Here is an 8,472-nt window from a genome sequence, read left to right on the forward strand (position 1 = left end):
GCCTTTAACCAATAATTACTACAAACTCACCACTAGAGATGACAGAATACGTGCCTTCCAGCAGTAAAGCTGCAAACTTTCACAGCGGACATGACCGGAGCGACGCAGCGCCCAGCTGACTGTTACTAAGGAGGATCCACTGATGACGTTCTACTTCCATTCAATTCCAACTCAACTCCCGGAAACACCAACTGAACGAACCACCCAGCGAACAAAAAAAAAAAAAACATTAATTCCCGGCGGCGCCTACACTCCCCCTTGGCCACCCCGTGGACAACTAGTACAGCGCCGCTCACAACCGCCATGGCAGATCACTACTTGATCAAAGATCAGGGAGGTGTCAGGTCTTTACTACGCTAACTGGCACTTACACTTAATACTTACTCTAAAGCTACTCTACGTTGCAGCACTCATGTAACTGTACGTTGAATGCACGCATCTACAATCTAGGGGAGAGCACTGTCAGATAACAGAACTATCAGTTTATGTACTGGCCTCGTTAGTACCGTGCCCCCCGTCCTGAGCCGGACCTTTCTCACCAATCCGTCTCTGCTCGGATAGGTTTCCAGAACTCTACCGAGAGCCCAGTGGCCCCTCGGCACCTCCTCGTCTGCAATCAGGACCACATCCCCGGGCTCCACATTCCTGGATCGGTGGACCCATCGCTGTCGCCGCTGGAGAGTCGGCAGATAGTCTCTCCTCCACCTCAGCCAAAACTGCTCTGCCAGGTACTGCACCTGTTTCCATCTTTTGACGGACAACAAGTCGTCAGCCGTGAACTGGCCCACGACACCCTCTCCACATCCCCGCAGGAGCAGGAGATGATTGGGGGTGAGTGGTTCAACATCACCCTGGCTGGTCGAAACATACGTCAAAGGACGACTATTCAGCACAGACTCTATCTCACAGAAAAGAGTATGTAAACTCTCGTCGTCTAATCTCTGGACAGGCATTGACCTCCACACCTTCCGAACAGTCCTAATATGGCGCTCCCAGCAGCCACCGAAGTGCGACGCTGAAGGAGGATTAAACACCCATTCAATCCCCTCAGCGAGTCCTACCTGTTGCAACTTCCTTCGATCAAGTCGAGATATCTCTGCCTTCAAATCATTGTCCGCTCCCACCATGTTAGTGCCCATATCGCTTCTGACTCTTTTAATCGGACCTCTACGAGCGACAACACGACGAAGCGCGTTTATCAGCGAGTCAGTCCGCAGTGAGTGGAGAACTTCCAAGTGGATGGCCCTCGACACCAAACACGTACATATCAGCCCATAACGCTTCACCTCCAGGCGCCCCCTCTTCACTATAATTGGCCCGAACACGTCCAGACCGATGGAGGAAAAGGCGGGGGTCTCCGGAGTAACCCTGTCCTCCGGCAAGTCGGCCATCATCTGAACCTGCGGAGCAGAATTAGACTTTCTACACGTCACACAAGAACGCAGCAGACTTCGAACTGCAGATCCTCCTCCCAAGATCCAGAAACGCTCTCGCACCTTCCAGAGGGTATGCTCCCGTCCCTGGTGTCCCACTTTCTCGTGGGCCTGACGGATCACCAACTGAGAAACATGATGATCCCGTGGGAGCAGCACGGGATGCTTGAAGTCGTGACTCACCGGACACCTACTCAGGCGCCCTCCCACGGCTAACAAACCATTCCCCCGAGCCACCACGTTCAGACGACTCAGTGGGCTGCCTTTGGGAACGGTCACCATCCCTTTACCGTCATGATACAGCTCAGGGAAGCTCGATGTCTGCACGAACCGGAAAATAGCGACTTCAGCCGCGTCCAAATCAAACACAGTGAGACGCGAGTCGATTCCAACAGACCTCGGTCGGAGTCCTCGCCTCCTGGCCACCACGGCCTGCCTGAAAGCCCCAGATCTGACACAATCGAAGAACTTCCTAAACCACGCGACCGCCTTCTTCAGGCGAAAAAGGCTCGAGTAATGCCCGATAAGCACATCGGTGCTGTTTGAATCCGCCGCACCGATAACCACAGCTGCAACAGGAACGGGCTTCTTCAGCTCTGCTACTGGGAGATCAGACTGCTCAGCTGGCTCCTCTGGCCAGCCAGACTCATCCTGACGCAGGAACAGAGGCCCCTGTAGCCACACCTGAAGACCATGCGGCTCTGCACCCCGGGATCCGACGTCAGCAGGATTATCCCGTGAAGGAACGTAAGACCAGTCAGATACGTCAGTGGCTCCATGAATGTACGATAGGCGGTTCGCCACGTAGGTTTTGAACCTCGTCTCCTGTTGCGGATGCATGACAGCACCACCATGCTGTCACTCCACATGCGGATCCTGTCAAACTTAGTGTCCAGCTCACGAACCAAGAACTGACGCAATTGACAGCCCAGGACACCACCCGCCAACTCCAACCTCGGGATAGTCACAAAGCGCAGCGGCGCCACACGACACTTTCCCATCAGGAAACCAATGTACACCTCCACCTCACTCGGCCCAGTCATGACCTCCCTGCGTACATAGGCCACAGCGGAGTACGCGGACTCACTGGCGTCCACAAATATGTGCAGCTCCGTAGAAATCACCTCACCTTTCGGACCACAAACTGCTCGGGGCAGTTGCATCCCGTCTAGTCCCTTAGCTTGTCGAATCCAGCTTTCCCACTCACCTGCCAGAGCCGGCGGGATGGCTTCATCCCAGCCCAGCGATGCCGCGCAGAGCTTCTGCACGAGCATCTTAGCTGAAAGAGTCACAGGAGCCCAGAAACCCAAAGGGTCGAATATGGCGCTCACGGCGGACAGTATTCCGCGCCTGGTAACCGGAGTCTCCTTATCCTGAAAATGGAAACGAAAAACGTCTTCTCCCATATCCCACTCTACACCTAAAACACGATTGGAACCGAGCGCACCCTCAGCCAGGTTCAGATCCTTGACACTCTTTCCCCTCTCATCTTCGGGAATGTGCTGCAGGAACTCAGCACTGTTACTAGCGAACTTCTTTAGATGGAACGCCCCGGTCTGGCAGAGTTCTGTGAGATCCCGCGCGAGGGAGACGGCATCCTCGACAGACTCTACAGCCACCAGCGTATCATCAACGTACGTCCTGCGCCGCAACGCCTCAGCAGCAGCAGGGAACTGACCTTTCCCCTCCTCGGCACAAAGCTGCACTGCCAAGCATGCCACGCTGCTGCTCGTCACCGCCCCAAAAACGTGTGACCTCATACGCCATACTTCGACGTCACCGGACAGATCGTCATCCTTAAACCACAGAAAACGGAACAAGTCACAGTCCCCAGCCGGCACATGGACCCTATGATACATCGCTTCTATGTCACAGGTAAACGCTATGCGACCTTCCCTGAACCGGGCGATCACAGCGTTCAGAGGCTGTCCCAGGTGGGGACCACCCTGAAGAATGTCGTTCAGACAAACTCCACCCGCACGCGCTGCACAATCGAACACTACCCTGACTTTGCTAGGAGTCACCACCGCGTGATGTGGCAGGTACCATACATCACCTGATGGAACGGTCAGCTCGCTCTGCGGCACTCTCACAGCGTAGCCATCCGTCACCAAAGATTGCATCACGGCCCTGTAAGACTGAAACAGACTCGGATCCCCCATCAACTTCCTCTTCAGTGACATCAGTCGCTTCTCAGCGACCGGGCGACTGTCCGGGACACTCGTGACGGAAGACCTAGGGAGACCTATCTCAAAGTGTCCCTCCTCGTCCTTACGGACGGTAGCCCTCACACGGTCCAGCCACAGCCTGTCCTCTACAGATAAGCCTACGCTATCGTCGTCCAAACCAGAAAAGTCTTGCTCGTACAGCTGCTCGAACAGGTTGCCTGTGTCATCACTCTGTGCCTTCCTGCTCGTTCTAATGAAATTCACCGAATGCGATCGGCGAATTCTCTCATGAAACTCTGCTCCGATGACGTACCACCCCAGCGGGCTGCGCACAGCGTGCGGTCCGCTACCGCTCTCGGGGACCCTCACCTCCTCCGCCACATGCAGGTGCGGAGCGTTAATCCCTATCAGAAGATCTACAGAAGTAGAGACCTGCGGGAGAAAGATGTCATTCAGATGAGGCCAATCAGGCAAGTCACCTTCCAAGAACATGTCCTGTCCGCTCACTGGCAATCTGGGCAGCGCGAACACCACTGGTAGCGAGCGCCAGTCACGTCCCTCGATCGCGGAAACTTCGAGTCCCTCCAAAACCGACGAGCTGATAACCTGCCCCTCACCACACACGGTGTCGACAGAGATGGTCGTCTGCTCTGGCTGTAATCTTAACTTACCCGCGAGCTCCTCAGTAGCAAAGCAGCCACTGCTCCCCCCATCCAGGAACGCATTACACAGCACCGTTCTGCCACCTGAACCACGTACCTTGACGGCTACTATCGGCATGAACACCCGCGCCCGGCCCTCCCGCGTCACCACCCTTGCATTAGCAGTGACGACGGAAGACCGCGAACCTCCAGCCGGCTGAGCTTGGCCGCTGGGCGGCGCTGCCACCGGCCTCGCAGGTGGCGCCACCATGCAGGCATCCTGCACGTCATTGGGACTGCGGTGCAGCAGGGTGGGATGATTCCTACCACACGAATCGCACGACAGGCGGCGCTGGCAGAAACGAGCGGAATGCCCTCCCCTCAAACAACCGAAACAAAGTCCCGCATCGCGCACGAAGAGAAACCGCTCACGCTCAGACCGACGACGCAACTGCTCACACTTGTCGACGGAATGCGGCCCACGACAAAATGGGCACGGCCGCGGATCCGGCCTCACCGCTGCAGCGGCACTGACCCGGTGGGTCCGAACCACACCCTGACCGGACTCACGGCCGCGCGTCACATCATCCACCCTTACGTCACCATACAGCGGATTGCATTTCACGCGAACCTCAGTCGCCAGCACGTCAATTACGTCAGACAGTCGAGCTGTCTTCCCACCGAGCTCCATGAACGTGTCACACCGGCGCAAGATCCTATCATGGATAGCAGGAGGCATCTTTCCCAAGATCGCCCTGATGAACTGCGGATGATCAAACTCGCGGCCCAAGTCTGCCACAGCGCTATCGACTTCCTTCAGAAATAGCACAAACCTATCCAGACCCTTCACATCATCAGACTGAACCTTTGGCCACTCTCTCATCTTCCTAGTGTACTCATGAACAAGTCTGTGGCGGCTACCGTACCGCTCCTCGAGCGTTGCCAAAGCTCGTGTGTACCCACCTGTATCCAAGAACATGCACCCCCTCACTATCTTGTTTGGGGTCCCCACAGTATATTGGTCCAAGTAATGTAACCGCTCGTTCTCATCCTCAGTCCTACATTCTACCCTGGCCTTAAAAGCTCTGACGAATAACCTGAACTCGCATATGTCACCAGAGAATGGTTTCAATTCAGAGGGCGGAAGGAGAGCGCGTTGTGTCTGGGACACAACAGCCTCTGTGAGACTATCTGCCCTCTCCTGCCTCCCAACTGTGACTTTGACTGAGCTCAAAACTGACTCATCTATCTGACGACCAGTGATTTCCATGAGTTTTAACTCCAAGTCTATCTGTTCTGAACGTGCTCTCATCCTAGACTGTGCTTCATCCATCATCTGTTTCTCTCTGATCAGTCTTAACCTCTCTACAATAACCTGAACAGACTCAGTGACACCTCCCTGAGACCTACCATCCCCTAGTTCCTCCCCCAGGACCCCATCCCCACCATCAGCTCCCTCGGGGGCAACGACCCCCGTTAGAGAACTCACTGGATCCAAGGCAGCACTAAGGCGATCTACCAGCTCAGCCTTCTTCCCTGTACTGTCCAAACCTCTTGCCTCTAGCTGACCTTGCAACTCTGAGACCCTCAGCTTGAATAAGTCCTCCCTCCCCCTCCCTGATAGACTAACCAGGGCTGGGTCCTGACTTCCCAACTGAGGATCCTCCTTAGTAGCCATTATCAGCACTAGAATTAACACGCTTCGAATAACATTCATTTAAATGAACAAACTTATCAGCTCAAGAAATAGTAACATAAGAGTGAAGATCATTCAAGTACAGTCTAATGCCCAAGCTTGAGCAAAGAATGACAGTGACAACAGTTATTACACAACATACACAAACATTATACAATAGGAACACTGACCCTGTTTTCCCAACTGAAAAAGGTCCCCTTCCAACCCCACGACGGAGCCAACCTCACTAAAGAAACTTCCACAGCCCACCTTAACTCCCCAACACCACTGCCGCGACTCAGGTCAGCCGCCACAACTGTCCGAGCTCAGTCACTAGCTCTGCAACTGGTCAAGCACCAACTAACCCAATATGTCCCACTTGAACTGAACACCTTGTAACTCAAGCTACCACGGATGAGCCACACTGCATGTAAGCTGGTGCCTCAACAGACCATAGGCAGAGCACTGATATTACTGAGGGGATCCCGTCACTGATTGGGATCTCGTCACTGATGGGGATCTCGTCACTGACGGGGATCTCCACTGCAACAGCACATGATTGACTCAATGTTTAACCACCACTCGGAGCGATCTCACCGCTCCAATGCAGGATGGTTGTTGTCCAGACGAGGCAGACTAGAAGGTGGAGACCAATCCAGGACCTCCTGGATGATGAGTCGGTCGTAACTGTAGCCGCCACCTCCAATCGCCTCCCCAGCGGGATCAATAAGACGCAGCTGTCGTTCACTGGGTAGCTTTATTCCAGATTTGTGACCCCAAGTGGCCACATCTCCATGGTAAATCCCGTTACTGTGGAAGCAGTAACAAACAAATTAGCCACTGGTTATCTCCGAGACAAAGATCACCTCCGTCACAAGTATGCAATGAACATATTCGACTAATAAGTGAATAAATTTGGCACAACACTTAGCCACAGCACAGCCTTTGCACAGCGTCGCACCAACGAGTTACATTTACCAAGTCAATCTGAACCGGTTCCAGTTTATGAAACGAAGCATAAACCAAATTCACGCATACAAATGTTCGCCACGACATGCTATATCCTGATACATACCGACCGTTGGCTGCGTCGACCCCACAAACTTGACCACCCCAAAGGTGGGAGACTATAACGGCGCCCAACAAGATCAAGCGCACGTCCAGCCGCTCCAAATTAGCGACCGCAATGGTTAGGCCTTATTTGACACCAAATCAGTCAAACTCAGACTAAGCTGCTCCAACTTCACAGCGAAATCTAGGCCACCGAAAACCACAGCGAACAGCATGCGCCTCTGCGCCACTCGAACCGAGGAATGAACCAAACATGGCGGCGCAGCACCATCATCACTTTAATATTCAGGAACGAGAACGCCAACAAATACGCAATTTATGTAAAACACAACATCACTCAAAATATCATACGCAAAATACTGTGGTAAATACACGGCCAATCTCTTTCACACATGGGCCTTTAACCAATAATTACTACAAACTCACCACTAGAGATGACAGAATACGTGCCTTCCAGCAGTAAAGCTGCAAACTTTCACAGCGGACATGACCGGAGCGACGCAGCGCCCAGCTGACTGTTACTAAGGAGGATCCACTGATGACGTTCTACTTCCATTCAATTCCAACTCAACTCCCGGAAACACCAACTGAACGAACCACCCAGCGAACAAAAAAAAAAAAACATTAATTCCCGGCGGCGCCTACAGCTATCGTGATGCACGCTGATAAAGAGGGACATTTACCGAACTGGAATGGTGCCGAAACCCTACACAGCGACCTAAAGAAAACCGAGAGGTGGCTGATTGAGGCGGCATACATCCGAACTGAAGAAGTCACGAACGTATCACAAGGATTTTTCAAGTTACATACGAGCATAGCAGAACGAGTTAAAAAGAAAACGACATGAAGAAACTCTATCGATCGATCGCCGAATTTCCCTTCGGGGAGATGTTTTTGATAAACTGTTTAATACTTTGTAATATTTTTCGAATGCATTCAAAAAATGTATGATTTGTGAAATGTGTTAGATCGCCCATGACTAAGCAAATATAAGCGAAACGTCGGGTAACTTATCTTTAATTTCATTTAGTTTAATGTAATATTTCGCATTAAAGTAAATATGGCCTTTCGTACGCTTTATTAACAATTGTCTCAAATAAAACTCTGCAAAACGATTTTTAGTGAAAATTATCTACGCCTTTAATTTGTCATAAAACTACGCACCTAAATTATAAAGCACATTTGACAGATTCTGAAGTGGAAAGCATGCTTATCAGACACGGGCACCTCGATGCGGTGGATATTTTTTCCACAAACCAAAACGTTTAGCCGTCAAAAAGCAATCGACCGAAATGGATACATAACCCAACCGACACAAGAACAACCGAACACCCGCCGATCGAAAATATCCCTTTTTGCGTTGCGGAGCACGCGGGTCACCCTAGTCGTTTACTATTCCATGTAATTTCGCATTGAAAAAGGCTCCTCAATGGGGGTCGAAATATGTATTTGCCATCATTTAAATAAAAAATACAGGCTTTACT

The 8,472-nt window shown here is 52.1% G+C and overlaps 1 long non-coding RNA gene across 1 annotated transcript; it reads right to left on the reverse strand.

Moving 5' to 3' along the window:
* Positions 1-5,938: 5,938 nt before the first annotated feature.
* LOC122370483 lies at positions 5,939-7,626 on the reverse strand. Its single transcript, XR_006254568.1, has 2 exons — positions 6,993-7,626; positions 5,939-6,727 (listed from the first exon to the last, which is right to left on the reverse strand). It is a non-coding gene; the product is annotated as an uncharacterized LOC122370483 (long non-coding RNA).
* Between the last annotated feature and the right edge of the window lie 846 nt (positions 7,627-8,472).

This window comes from Amphibalanus amphitrite, unplaced genomic scaffold (assembly GCF_019059575.1).
Source record: "Amphibalanus amphitrite isolate SeventyFive unplaced genomic scaffold, NRLGWU_Aamphi_draft 001136F_arrow, whole genome shotgun sequence".
Classification (NCBI taxonomy): Eukaryota; Metazoa; Arthropoda; class Thecostraca; order Balanomorpha; family Balanidae; genus Amphibalanus; species Amphibalanus amphitrite.